Here is a 14,120-nt window from a genome sequence, read left to right as displayed (position 1 = left end):
AGGTTCCATGACGCCACAATACCAGGTGACTTTGTTGTGACAAATTGGTGAACAAATATTCAAGGATTATGTTAGTGTGTAGGCATTCGGCTGTGCCGGTATTTGAGGATCACCAAATTGTGTAAAGTAAGTTGCAGATTAACAAGATTGCTATGTTGTTTTTCGAGTAGATCGTTATGATAATTATTTACACGTTCTTTGAGACCATTCATTGGATCATTGTAATTAAGACCACAACTTAATTCCTATAACTCATCCATTGCCAGCAAATACATGTGCAGGACTGTAGTAATTTAGCATTTTATTTATGTATGGACAAACTCCAAGCAAGCTTTCTTTTAGTTGTTACCTCTGATGGATTATTTATCTTCCCCGTATATGCACTAACTACAGCATTAGATTCTAAGACTTGAAAGCAAATTTCCTGCCAGTTGAAGTGCTTCCAGCAACAACGTTGGCTTTTGTAATCATTACATCATCCGCTACGTATAGCTCTGAAAAAATCGATAAAGGCCGCACTTTATGGTCCCCATGGAATTAATAATTTTGTTAATATTGGATATAAAATACCCTCAGTCGAAGTTTTCGACAAGAAACCAACTTCGCTCGGACTCCTACGGGAGCCGGGCTCCGTCGCCAACTTCAACTACCGGTAAGCTTTGTCCGGACTCCTACGGGAGCCGGACTCCGCACCTGACTTTGATTGCAGGACAACTCCGCCCGGACTCCTACGGGAGCCGAGCTCCGTCGCCAACATCGACTACAGAACAACTCCGCCCAGACTCCTACGGGAGCCGGGCTCCGTCGCCAACATCGACTACAAAATAACTCCGCCCAGACTCCCACGGGAGCCGGGCTCCGTCGCCAACATCGACTACAGAACAACTCCGCCCGGACTCCTACGGGAGCCGGGCTCCGTCGCCAACTTCGACTACCGGTAAGCTTCGTCCGAACTCCTACGGGAGCCGGACTCCGCACCTGACTTTGATTGCAGGACAACTCCGCCCGGACTCCTACGGGAGCCGGGCTCCGTCGCCAACATCGACTACAGAACAACTCCGCCCGGACTCCTACGGGAGCCGGGCTCCGTCGCCAACATCGACTACAGAACAACTCCGCCCGGACTCCCACGGGAGCCGGGCTCCATCGCCAACATCGACTACAGAACAACTCCGTCCGGACTCCTACGGGAGCCGGGCTCCGTCGCCAACTTCGACTACCGGTAAGCTTCGTACGGACTCCTACGGGAGCCGGACTCCTTACCTGACTTTGATTGCAGGACAACTCCGCCCAGACTCCTACGGGAGCCAGGCTCCGTCGCCAACATCGACTACAGAACAACTCCGCCCAGACTCCTACGGGAGCCGGGCTCCGTCGCCAACATCGACTACAGAACAACTCTGCCCGGACTCCCACGGGAGCCGGGCTCCATCGCCAACTTCGACTACCGGTAAGCTTCGTCCGGACTCCTACGGGAGCCGGACTCCGCACCTGACTTTGATTGCAGGACAACTCCGCCCGGACTCCCACGGGAGCCGAGCTCCGTCGCCAACTTCGACTACCGGTAAGCTTCGTCCGGACTCCTACGGGAGCCGGACTCCGCACCTGACTTTGATTGCAGGACAACTCCGCCCGGACTCCTATGGAAGCCGGGCTCCGTCGCTAACTTCGACTACCGGTAAGCTTTGTCCGGACTCCTACGGGAGCCGGACTCCGCACCTGACTTTGATTGCAGGAGGACTCCGCCCGGACTCCTACGGGAGCCGGGCTCCGTCCACGACCTCAACCACAAGGAGTGCTCCGCCCGGGCTCCTACAGGAGCCAGGCTCCGTCACCAGTTTCGACCACTGTCGAACTTCAGCCGACGAACCCGTACATTCTGACGCAACCCAGCAACCATCGTGATCCTGCCCCACTTCCCGCGACGGATTCTGTGCAGCTTCATCATCCCCTGACAGACCGCTATGACGGCCACGACTCTGCTCCACTTCCTGCGGCGGATCCCGCGCGGCCCCATTATTCCCGGGCAGGCCGCTATGATGCTCACGATCCTGCCCCACTTCCCGTGACGGATTCTGCGCAGCTCCATCATCCCCTGACAGACCGCTATGACGGCCACGACTCTGTTCCACTTCCTGCGACGGATCCCGCGCGACCCCATTATTTCCGGGCAGGCCGCTATGATGCTCACGATCCTGCTCCACCTCCTGCAACGGATACTGCGCGATCCTTCCATCCGCTGGCAAGTTACGACAACGGACGCCGCTCCACTCCCTGCGGCAGACTCCACGTGGCGCGCTGCAGTGAGGGCCACGGGTCTACCCCACTACTCCTCGCAGCGAATTCCTCCTGACGGTGGGCAGCCCACTACGAGACGGTTATGAACGTCACTATCAGTCTGTTGAGCCCACCGCCTATAAAAAGGGGACCTAGATACGTTATTCTCTAAGCTCTCTTTTTTACCTAGAAACTCTGCTAAAATTCTCCGTTCGAGCACTCCATTCTTGTTGAGGCAGAGAACTGACTTGAGCGTCGGAGGGTCTTGCCGGAGCAACCCCACCTCCGGTTTAGACTTCCTTTGCAGGTCCCGACGGCGACCGCGACTCCCTCGACTCCAGCTTCTCCGGCGCAAGCGAATTTTTGCACCAACAGGATTGGCGCTAGATGAAGGAGCTCGAACCTCCGCGGTACCCTTATTCTTAAAGGAGCACTCAACGGAGTCGCCTTCGATCATCTCCTCCGACATCCATTCCTTGTTTCCTCCACGGGATCCTTACTCGATGCCTCCCCGCAAGGCATCCACGCAACGGTCCACTGCCTCCGCGGCCAGATCTCAGGCTCCGGCCTCTCCTCCTGTTTCTCAACCTCCTCCTCCTCCGACGGCGGCGGTCGGCGCAGAGCAGTTTGACCTGCTAGCGCAGCAGGTCAGAGGCCTCACAGAAGCTGTGCAGGCTATGCAGCAGCAGCAGCCGCAGGCATCGGTACGCCCGAAAAGGGTGTCCCCGGAACACCAGATCTGGTGGCAGGGCGGGCCACCTGGGCCAGCCGCCCCGTCCTTCCTGGAAAGACGAACCCGAGGGTGGAGAGCCCTCAATCGGACCACGACTCCACCCCTGGAAGATCCCTGCCCTCATTCTGCCAGAGGACCCTCGAGACTCGAAGTCGGGAGGATTTTCTGGACCGGAGGCTCCAAGAGATGAGCCAGCGGATCGAAGAGCTCCGCCATGCTCCCCCCGCTTATGGTGAGGATATTTGTACTGACCCTCCATTCTCTCAAATGATCATGCAGGAACCAATCCCGTCAAACTTCAAGCTCCCCCAGTTCGAAAGCTACGACGGGACTTCGGACCCGATTGATCATCTGGAGGCCTTTCGGACGATGATGCTACTTCACGGTGCTCCTGATGCCATCTTATGACGGGCCTTCCCGTCCACCTTGAAGGGAGCGGCGAGGAACTGGTACTCGACTTTGAAATCGGGTACCATCTTTTCCTTCGATCAAATGAGCCACCAGTTCGTGGCCCATTTCGTCAGCAGCCGGTGCCCCCGGAAGGGTTCGGAGTCCTTCATCAACATCAAGCAGAGGGAAGGAGAGTCCATTCGGGCCTACATCAACCGTTTTAACGTCGCGGCGCTGGAGGTCCGGAACTTGAACCAATCCATCGCAATGGCCGCCCTGAAGGGTGGCCTTCAGAAGAATGACCTTTTGTTCTCCCTGGAGAAGAAGTACCCCAGAGATTTTGCTGATTTGCTAGCTCGGGCTGAAGGATACGTCCGAGCGGAAGAAGCCTTCAAAATGAAGGATGAAGAAACAGCGAGGGAGCGGCAAGCGGGAGGCTCGAGTGAGCCCGCCATTGAAAAAAGGCCAAGGGAAGCCCGGCCGCATTCTCGATCCCCTCCTGGGCACAAGCGCGCCCATACTCCCCCCCGGGTGCGCAGGTAGAGAAGTCCGGATCGCGGGGTTCGGCGGAGTTCCCCACTAGAGAGATTCCGCAACTACGCCCCCCTCAACGCCTCGAAGGCCCAGGTGCTGATGGAGGTCAGGGAGCAGCTCCCTAGGCCGGAGAAGATGCGCACACACCTCGAGAAGCGCAACCTCAACAAGTTCTGCCTCTACCACCGCGACCACGGCCACGACACAGAGGAATGCATCCAGCTCCGAAACAAGATCGAGGAGCTCATTCGGCGAAGTCGGCTCGACAGGTTCATCCGACGCAGGCCTGAGGGTAGAGGAGATCAACCAAGGACCCTTCCGCAGCCGGAACCGCCAAGAAGGGAGGAGCAACCTGGGGACCGGCCCCCCATCGGGACCATCGACTCCATCACCGGAGGGCCTCAAGGAGGAGCAGACCTCCCGCAACCGTGGAACTCGAAAAATCTGTAAATGTATCGCTTACGATTTCACCTTGAATTTAAATTCCTTTCTACCTAACGTGTTCCTCCCATTTAGCGTGGATTTGTCACGACTGGATATGACCCCTTCAAACGCCCAAAGCAAAGCCATGTCAGGAACATGAGGAGAACCTCGTCCTGACATGAGCAAAGTCAAAGGTCCGGTTCTTTTAGACCGGATGGGGGGAGAGGCCTTGCAGCATCCTAATGTGCCCCCACAGCCATGTCAGGAACAGGAGGAGAACCTCATCCTGATATGAGCAAAGTCAAAGGCCCGGTTCTTTTAGACCGAATGGGGGGAGAGGCCTTGCAGCACCCTAATGTGCCCCCACAGCCATGTCAGAAACAGGAGGAGAACCTCGTCCTGATATGAGCAAAGTCAAAGGCCCGGTTCTTTTAGACCGGATGGGGGGAGAGGCCTTGCAGCGCCCTAATGTGCCCCCACAGCCATGTCAGGAACAGGAGGAGAACCTCGTCCTGACATGAGTAAAGTCAAAGGCCCGGTTCTTTTAGACCTGATGGGGGGAGAGGCCTTACAGCACCCTAACGCGCCCCCTCGGCCATGTCGAGAACGGGAGGAGAACCTCGCCCCGACTTGAGCAAGGTCGCAAGCCCGGACTCCTACAGGAACCGGCTTCGCCCGTGACTTTTGCAGCAAGGGAGATTCTGCCCGGACTCCTACGGGAGCCGGGCTCCGCCCGTGACTTTCGCGGCCAGGGAGGCTCCGCCCAGACTCCTACGGGAGCTGGGCTCCGCCCGTGACTTCCGCGGCCAGGGAGGCTCCGCCCGAGCTCCTATGGGAGCCGGGCTCCATCCGTGACTTCTGCAAGCGAGGGAGACTCCATCCGGACTCCTACGGGACCCGGGCTCCACCCACGACTTCCGCAGTAAGGAAGACTCCGCCCGCCCAGGCAACGGCCCCTACGCGCCCTCGCGGGAGCGGGAGGAGAATCTCAATGGTGACAAAACCCGGCCGCCCGATAAGGTCGGATGAAAAAAAAAATGAGAACGGACCGCCAAACTCGGGCTTGAGGCCATGTACGACGAGGAAGACGAGCTAACGCATCGATGACTGGGCGCCTCCTAGCGATGCCAACATCAGACGAGTTGAACGACAAGAAAAGTTCGGAGGACGATAATCTAATACAACGCACGGACGAGGTAACATAAAACACCCTTTTCATTCCATTTCTGAGATACACATTACAAAGCCCGGAAGGTCAAAGAAAGGAAAGCAAAACGACAAAAGCAGGACAAAACAACAAAGAGGAAAGCATATACATAAAGGGACGGAAGGACAGAAAGAGCTCTAAGGAGGCTCTGCTCCCTCCGATCTGGAGTTACCTGCTCCATCCCTCATCCAGTGCTGTCTCAGATTCTCAATTTCTTCTTCTAGCTCCCCCCTCTTCTGCAGTGCGTCCTGGAGTGCCCGACGAAGTCGCTGGCTCTCGGCCTCCGCCTCTCGACGCCTCTTCCTCAAGACCTCGGATTCCGTCTCCGCATCCGCGATGGCCCGCTGCTCGTACGCCAGCTGGATCTTCAGTTGTTGCAGCTCAGCCGTCTTGTCCCCAAGGGCAACGAAAATCTCTTCGACGGTTCCTCTCAGGGACTGGAGCTCGTCAGGATCCCGGGCGGAAGTCAGCTGAGCCTTGTTGGCCAGCTGCCTTTGGAGACGGGCGACTTCGTCGGTCGCCGCCCTAAGCCTCCCTTTATATTCCTCCACCTGCCTGCGCCAGCTGGCCCGATGCACGTCGTGGCTCACTTCGGCATTCTGAAGCTGTCGCTGAAGGTCGGAGACCTTCTTCGACCACTATTGGTCGCCGTCGGCCCGGACCAAGGGCCGGGACGAACTTCCTTCCATATGGCCGATCTTCCTCATCGCGGCCGACAGATCCACCTTGAGGGCGCTAATCTTGGCGGCCTGAGCCCAAATTCGATCGCTGGCGCTCTTCTTGTATTCCTCGAGCTCCTTCGCGAAATCCGCCTTCCTCCGACTATACTCCATGATCCCCTTCACGTGGAGATTTCGAAAGTGGGTGGCCTCCGCGGTGGCTTCAGAATGACCTTCTCTCAATCTGCGAAGCTCGCCTTCCATTTTCTTTGACTTCTTTGTCAAGTGAAGGACCTCCTTCTTCAGCCGCTGGATCGTCGATTTCAACAGGATCCCCAAGGGAAGAGGAAGTGCTTCCGCAGGACGCTGCCATCGGAAGGCGAAAGCGTTAGAACACGACTCATCGCAGGAAGAAAAGCAGAGAGAAGAAGGGAAAGAGGGAGAAGCCACCCACGACAAGAAATTCAACTTTATTGATCGGATGATTTTTGAAAACAAGAAGGAAAAGGAAATTATGATGAAGTAAAAATACAAGGTCGGAGGTCTCAGACCTCAGGGGCGGGGGTTGGAGTATTCGGCGTCGCCGGCGGGGGGCTGCGATGGAAGCAGCAGCTGGCGAGGCACTGGCCTCATCTTCGGATTCCTCGCCTAGGAAGCTGAGGTCGAGCTCCGAAAACTTTCTGGCCACCTTCTCTTGGCAGAGCTTGAACCCCTTGATGAATGCCTCCTGGCCGAATTGGACGTTCAGGTCCCTCATCTCCGCGGAGGCCTTGAACTCCTCCACTGCAAGAGCCCTGGCCTCCGAGACTAGGACTGGAGTCTGCTCAATCAAATTGGCGACCTCGGCCTCCGCCTTCCTCGCCGATTCCTCCAAGGTCTGCCTCTCCTCCTCCTGGGCTTGTTTCTCTCTTTCCAGGGCCTCTTGGAGGGCGGCTACTTCGGCCGTCTTTGCTTGGAGGCGAGCAACCTCGACCCGACCGCGCTCCTCCACCTGGAGGATGTCCCTCTTCGTACGGTTCACCGCCTCGATATTGGCGAGGAGCTGGTGCCCAATCTGCAAGAGCGGCTGGGAGATCAGAACCAACACCGAATAGCCAAGTGAATAAAGATTTGCTTACCTCAAGGAAGGATCCCAAAGAGTCCCAGACCCGCTGCTCAGGATCGGCGCGGTCGATCCTCTCGACGACGTCGGACAAAATACAGCCATCGATCAACCGCCTGATCAAATCCCTGTCATTGAAGGGATTCTCCGGCCCCTCTTCAGAGCATAGGGACTCGTCGGCGGCAGTTCGGCGGCTACCCGTCCTGCGGGCCACCGACTTCCTTCTCTTCCCCCTCTCGGTTACGGGCGCCTCCACGGAGTGGACCCCCGAAACAGGGGCCCCAGTCGGTGGACTCTTCGAGGAAGCCCGGGGAGCCGTTGCCTCGGCATCCGAGGGAATGTCGATCGCTGGGGCCGCCTGGGCAGGTGCAGCCAAGCTCGACTCCTCCGCCCTGGCCCTCTTCGCCAATCCGAAGGTCGCGACGCCCTTTCTCTTGTGGGCCCTGAGGCCCCTGGCAAGCATCCGCGCTGCTTCGACGTCCATTCCTTAAAAAAAAAAAAGAAGCAAACCAATCAATCAAGAGTCAAGAATTGAAAAAAAAAAAAGAAGAAACAGAGAGGAAAAAGAGAGAGAAGGAAGAAGAGGTAAAAAGGGAAAGAAAAAGAAGAAAGGTATGAAAAGAGAAGCTAAAGGAAAAGATGAATACTCGCAGGATCCTGGGGGCTCAGACCGATGTTGAAAAGAAATTGCTCCCTCAGAAGGTTGGGAAGGGAAGGAGCGGAATAGGCAAGAAGCTTCCGAGCAGCCTGGAGGTCATCCTCCCCCAGACTAGGGGCCCGGCGAACAGAATCCCTCAGAGAGCCCCAGGGGGACAGGCCCAGCCTCAGGGTCGGGCAGTGGACGAAGAGGTATTTTTCCTTCCAATTGTGGATCGAAGAAGGGGCACCTTTCAGCAACCCCTTCTTGCCGAACTGGGGGGAGAAGTACCATCAGTCCTTCACCGAAGGATGGCGCTTGAAAGTATAGAAGTGCCTGAACAGAGAGAGGGACGATTGGACCTCGACTACGTGGCAAAGGAAGAGAAATCCTATCAGAAACCTAAAAGAGTTTGGGGCCACAGAAGCCAAGGAAATGTCTGAGAAGCGGAAGAGGGCGACAACAAAGGATGGAAGCAGGAGCCGGAGCCCGGCACGGAACGCCTCCTGATACAGGCAAAAATGACCGGGTGGAGGAGTGCTAGCCTGGTTAGAAGGGCTAGGCAACTCCAGGTCGTACTCCGGAGGAACCCCATACTGAACCCTTATCAGAAGGAGTTCCTCCGGAGTCAGAGAACATGGAATGGCGCCCGGCGCAAAAACCGGGCGGAGCCCAGTCCCAGACGCAGGCTTGTCTACAGAGCAAGGGACCTGGGGGTTCGAGGCGGAAGAACTCCCGGAACTGTAAGGAGCGGAAGAGCCGGACGACATTTCGAGCGACTTCGAATGAGGGCTCTAAAGATCCCGATGAAGACGGACGGGATGAGGGGCGAGGGGTCGCAGGAAACTAACTGGAGGGAACACCAAAAAATAATGGCAAAAAGGAGGTCCCTAAGCGGCGGAAAGAAAGATGAAGGTGCTGGAACTAACCTAGATCGCTCTGAGGGACCAGAGGGATGAAGACAGGGACGATTTGGAGGGCGCCTACGGCTCGAGAAGATCTCAACTGAATCAGGGCTCTCGAAGGGAAGGCAGACACTGTTAAAATTCTGAAGCAGGGTAAGGGCCCCAAAAGCGGGAGCGCGGGTTTAAATAGACCCTGGGATCCGACGTTATAATGATCGTGAATCCCCCCAGGCCAGCCCGCGCTCGACACGTGTCCCACCCACCATAGCAGGCGGCTGAAAGCGGCTGACGGTTGGCAGGACTATTATTGCGCCGTACCTGGGCCAGTGTACTTGCGAGAATTTTGAAGAGTCCCTTCGTATCACCCCGATTCGAAAAGACTCCAGCACGCGCACATTTAATGCCAAAATATCTGGAGGCGGTCGCGCGCAGGATTCGAGGGGACAACTTCGGCTGTGCCAGTCTCTCTGTACTTTCTTAATTCGAAATTCAAACTCGGAAGTAGGGAGACTGGTGTTGGGTATAAAATACCCTCAGTCGAAGTTCTCGGCAAGAAGCCAACTCCGCCCGGACTCCTACGGGAGCCGGGCTCCATCGCCAACTTCAACTACCGGTAAGCTTTGTCCGGACTCCTACGGGAGCCGGACTCTGCACCTGACTTTGATTGCAGGACAACTCCGCCCAGACTCCTACGGGAGCCGGGCTCCGTCGCCAATATCGACTACAGAACAACTCCGCCCGGACTCCTACGGGAGCCGGGCTCCATTGCCAACATCGACTACAGAACAACTCCGCCCGGACTCCCACGGGAGCCGGGCTCCGTCGCCAACATCGACTACAGAACAACTCCGCCCGGACTCCTACGGGAGCCGGGCTCCGTCGCCAACTTCGACTACCGGTAAGCTTCGTCCGGACTCCTACGGGAGCCGGACTCCGCACCTGACTTTGATTGCAGGACAACTCCGCCCGGACTCCTACGGGAGCCGGGCTCCGTCGCCAACATCGACTACAGAACAACTCCGCCCAGACTCCTACGGGAGCCGGGCTCCGTCGCCAACATCGACTACAGAACAACTCCGTCCGGACTCCCACGGAAGTCGGGCTCCGTCGCCAACATCGACTACAGAACAACTCCGTCCGGACTTCTACGGGAGCCGGGCTCCGTCGCCAACTTCGACTACCAATAAGCTTCGTCCGGACTCCTACGGGAGCCGGACTCCGCACCTGACTTTGATTGCTGGACAACTCCGCCCGGACTCCTACGGGAGCCGGGCTCCGTCGCCAACATCGACTACAGAACAACTCCGCCCAGACTCCTATGGGAGTCGGGCTCCGTCGCCAACATCGACTACAGAACAACTCCGCCCGGACTCCCACGGGAGCTGGGCTCCATCGCCAACTTCGACTACCGGTAAGCTTCGTCCGGACTCCACACCTGACTTTGATTGCAGGACAACTCCGCCCGGACTCCCACGGGAGCCGGGCTCCGTCGCCAACTTCGACTACCGGTAAGCTTCGTCCGGACTCCTACGGGAGCCGGACTCCGCACCTGACTTTGATTGCAGGACAACTCCGCCCGGACTCCTACGGGAGCCGGGCTCCGTCGCCAACTTCGACTACCGGTAAGCTTTGTCCGGACTCCTACGGGAGCCGGACTCCGCACCTGACTTTGATTGCAGGAGGACTCCGCCCGGACTCTTACGGGAGCCGGGCTCCGTCCACGACCTCAACCACAAGGAGTGCTCCGCCCGGGCTCCTACAGGAGCCAGGCTCCGTCACCAGTTTCGACCACTGCCGAACTTCAGCCGACGAACCCGTACTTTCTGGCGCAACCCAGCAACCACCGTGATCCTGCCCCACTTCCCGCGACAGATTCTGCGCAGCTCCATCATCCCCTGACAGACCGCTATGACGGCCACGACTCTGCTCCACTTCCTGCGGCGGATCCTGCGCGGCCCCATTATTCCCGGGCAGGCCGCTATGATGCTCACGATCCTGCCCCACTTCCCGCGACGGATTCTGCGCAGCTCCATCATCCCCTGACAGACCGCTATGACGACCACAACTCTGCTCCACTTCCTGCGGCGGATCCCGCGCGGCCCCATTATTCCCGGGCAGGCCGCTATGATGCTCACGATCCTGCTCCACCTACTGCAACGGATACTGCGCGATCCTTCCATCCGCTGGCAAGTCGCGACAACGGACGCCGCTCCACTCCCTGTGGCAGACTCCACGTGGCGCGCTGCAGTGAGGGCCACGGGTCTACACCACTACTCCTCGCAGCGAATTCCTCCTGACGGTGGGCAGCCCACTACGAGACGGTTATGAATGTCACTATCAGTCTGTTGAGCCCACCGCCTATAAAAGGAGGACCCAGATACGTTATTCTCTAAGCTCTCTTTTTTACCTAGAAACTATGCTAAAATTCTCCGTTCGAGCACTCCATTCTTGTTGAGGCAGAGAACTGACTTGAGCGTCGGAGGGTCTTGTCGGAGCAACCCCACTTCCGGTTTAGACTTCCTTTGCAGGTCCCGGCGGTGACCGCGACTCCCTCGACTCTAGCTTCTCCGGCGCAAGCGGATTTTTGCACCAACAGTTAATATATAGTCTGAGGCATAGATCATTCAAGTGAGCCATTTTCTGTCACTTGGGACATTTCAGTATAGGATCAGAATAATTTGGATCATGTTGTAAGTCCAGCTCAAGAATGATAGCATGAGCAAATACCATGGATGGCAGGCGACCTCATCACCAAATTGAGCACTGAGATCAATCCCAACTCGATAGAAGCTAACGCAGGCATTGAATAAAACTATCTTGAGAATCATAATATATTATGCATCCAAATATCCTCGAATGCAAACAGATGATGCATCCAATGCCATACCGGTCTCAAGCCACTAATTATCCTAGCAGCAGGGTTAGATCTTCAAAATTTTCTAATGGTTTTCAAAATACGAACAACTGACCCCACAACCAATAACTACAACTTGTAGATCAGTGGGTAGATTTTTTATCATAACTGCTTATCTAATTGAGGCTTGACAACCTACAGCATTAATGTCTAATGGCCTATTCGATTCAAGCATAATATCTACTGCTTCATCTCCATATAAAAAGATAACCGGAATGATTCTAAGACAAGCAAGCAATTATTTTTATCGACCATACAAATTTTTTTTTTCATTTTTTTTTCATTTTTTTTCTTATCTCAAGCTCCGATTAATTTAAGTATCAAAAGATCTTCTATTAGAACCTTCGTGGTACGTACGGTTTTTCACTGTAGGTGTCCTCTAGAAGAAAATGGTTCATCAATTAGATCCAAATTTTCACTTCGGTAGACGATCAATGTCAATCCGAAGACTTATGACAACGCGCGCGCATATATATATATATATATATATATATATATATATATATATATATATATATATATATATATATAGTATATAGAAAAATAATTATGCAAATAGAGATGATACCCTTACATAAATCATTAAAAGTGAGCAACTGAGAATGAATAGTTTTGGAAAATTCTTCCTATTCCACGTCGTTGTGTGTGTCATACCCTAAATTCCTGGGCTCTAAAACAGCGTCCCTGCAGCACTATTTTGCCAAACTTATCCAAAATAAGATCCAAAATAGGTTCTATTCTTACCCATATTTATATCGAGAGCATATGGATTCATGCTGCTACTTTTCACTTTAACTGCGAATCCAGACCGTTAATTCTCCTGCTCCAAACCAAAGAAAAATTCAAGATTCATACAACTCTATCTGATTCGGATTTGGATGATGACCATCCGATTCCAGTAATTATGAGTTACCCGACCGTTACCTTCATTTGCCATCCTTAATTTGACTACATTTATAGGATTCCCGAAAAAAAAAAAAAGAAAAAAAAAGGGGAAAATGGTGCACTGCACCTTGCCCTTCCGAGAGGACTCAGAAACAAACGCCTTCCGTCTGAATTTGGTATGCACGTCCGCGCACAGCATTCTCCGTGCAAGCGCGCGCCAAGTGGTAGAGCGCATAGCAAAAGAGAGAAATTATTGCCTGAACCACGCCCAGGTAGACCAACGCAACTCTCGGAGCACGTGTACGGTGGATAACGAGCAATCGGGAATTCGTGATATACAAGGCTTAATGTGGCGTGTCATGGATCGTGGGATTTGACTGGTCTACCTGGGCGTTGTCCAGGCAATAGTTTCCCAGAAAAAGTAGTTCCACGTTGCCGAGCAACGGGACTCCTGCGCCCATTCATCAAAAGCCATCGTCCAAAAATGCCCTCGCCGAACTTCCATTATATTCCTCCAACCAAATAATCACACGCTCCAAAATATGCGTTTGCAACGGCTCCCAATTTTAGCTCACCGAGGGTGCGTTTGGTTAGCCATTAAACTTTTTTTTCTAATTTTTAAAAAATTAAAAATAAAAAATAATATTTGATAATATTATAAAAAATAAAAAATAAAAATAAAAAAATTAAAATAATTATTTTATGTGTAAAATATTTTTTTTTATTTTTTAAAACTTATTTTTCTATTTTTTTTACTTCTTAACGTCAAATCAAAATATAAAGAATCCAAATCTTTTTTCCTCATCGAGCTTTTCATCTCCTTACTCTCTTCTCTCTCTCTTTCTAAATTTTTCTTCTTCGTCGAGCTCTTCACTTGCCATCCTCAAATATTGTTTTTTGCTTTATAACAACGTAGTTATCAAATATATTTTTTATTTTTTTATTTTTACTCAATAATAAAAATAAAAAAATAAAAAATATTTTTTAAAAATTAAAAATTAAAAATAAAAAAGTATAACCAAATATATCTTGAATTTTTCTTGGCAACCACCCGTTACTTGAATCATCGGGTAAGTAACAACCTAACGGACATTTATGTACAGTTGGACTTTCAAATATCATTTTAATTTTTTTTATTTTCAAAAATTTTATTTGATTCAAGATCAAAATAAAAATCAAAATTGAAATTAGAGTGATCATGCCATTAATACATTTAGTTCTTGATGAAAATTAAAATCGGGATCAGGATAAACTTTGAATATTAAAAAGGAGTATCTAAAAATTAGATTTTAGAGAAATATAATAATTTTATTCTCTATTGAAATTAAAATAAAAATAAATTTTTTCTTATTTAATAATAAAAATGAGAATCCCTCGTTTTTATTTCTATCTCAGAATCCAACTTTTTCTAACAAAATATATCTGAAATAATACAGGTTATAATGAATGCGGAA

Source organism: Elaeis guineensis, chromosome 2 (genome assembly GCF_000442705.2).
Source record: "Elaeis guineensis isolate ETL-2024a chromosome 2, EG11, whole genome shotgun sequence".
Classification (NCBI taxonomy): domain Eukaryota; kingdom Viridiplantae; phylum Streptophyta; class Magnoliopsida; order Arecales; family Arecaceae; genus Elaeis; species Elaeis guineensis.
This window is presented reverse-complemented; position numbering follows the sequence as displayed.